Source organism: Myotis davidii, unplaced genomic scaffold, assembly GCF_000327345.1.
Source record: "Myotis davidii unplaced genomic scaffold, ASM32734v1 scaffold217, whole genome shotgun sequence".
NCBI lineage: Eukaryota > Metazoa > Chordata > Mammalia > Chiroptera > Vespertilionidae > Myotis > Myotis davidii.
Window position 1 is genome coordinate 1,663,620 of NW_006290034.1, and position 923 is coordinate 1,664,542.

The 923-nt window shown below is 51.1% G+C and overlaps 1 long non-coding RNA gene across 1 annotated transcript in view; it reads right to left on the reverse strand.

Moving 5' to 3' along the window:
- Positions 1-207: 207 nt before the first annotated feature.
- The window catches only part of LOC107182981, a 7,683-nt gene continuing 6,967 nt past the window's right edge, over positions 208-923 (reverse strand). Inside the window, exon 2 of the long non-coding RNA XR_001513759.1 lies at positions 208-617. This is a non-coding gene — a long non-coding RNA (uncharacterized LOC107182981). The remainder of the gene's footprint in view (positions 618-923) is intronic.

Sequence of the window (923 nt, forward strand, 5' to 3'; positions counted from 1 at the left end):
AAATTACTTGGGAGGCCCGGCCTATGAACCAGGAGGTCACGGTTTGATTCCCGGTCAGGGCACATGCCCAGGTTGTGGACTCGATTCCCAGTGGGGGGCATGCAGGAGGCAGCCGATCCATGATTCTCATCATGGATGTTTCTATCCCTCTCTCCCTTTCCCTTCCTCTCTGAAATCAGTAAAAATATATATTTTTTTTTTAAAAAAAAAAGAAATTACTTGGGTGTATTTAGCCCAATGACAGCTGTAATGGAGGTCGGACATCAGGAAGCATGACTTAAATCTGCGGTCTCGAAACACTGGCTCCTGGGTGGCAGCACGAATGTCGCCTCCGTCAGTGAGACGGCCCCTGTGGCAGGTGGTCTGGGCCCTGGGTTGGAGCGCAGAGCCTTGGCGTCTGTGACGGTTTGACACGCTGCACTGACGTAGGAAATCACGGTACTGGGCACTGGTCATAGGTGAAGGTTACAGAGGCAAATACGTGCATAGGGTAGGCCTGGAATTCGGAGCATTTAACTCTCCCCGGGGACTCTCCTGAATTTTGACTTGTGTGGGCAGCTTTGCTGAAGAATTCTACAAAGAATAGACTCAACCAGTGGGTCTGCTTCATTAAGTGTCTGAAAATAAGTGAAGTCGTATATAACACTAGAAACCACGGAGCCAACGCCACCCAGAGAAAACAGAGCAGCCAGGGTCAGATGCAGCTTTGAAATCCTAAAGCAACGTGCAATGGATGTGCTATTTCCAAACCCCGTGCTCTCTCCCATCTGAAAACCGGTCACCCCAGCGTTCCACACCCACCACTGTGTTCTCTGTGGAACCAGCTCCTTCAGGCCCGAGGCTGAAGTTGTGAGCGTCAATCACCATTTTATTTCATTGCTTCCCAGTGTCCCTCCCCCAGTAGCATCCTCCCCCTCCCCCCC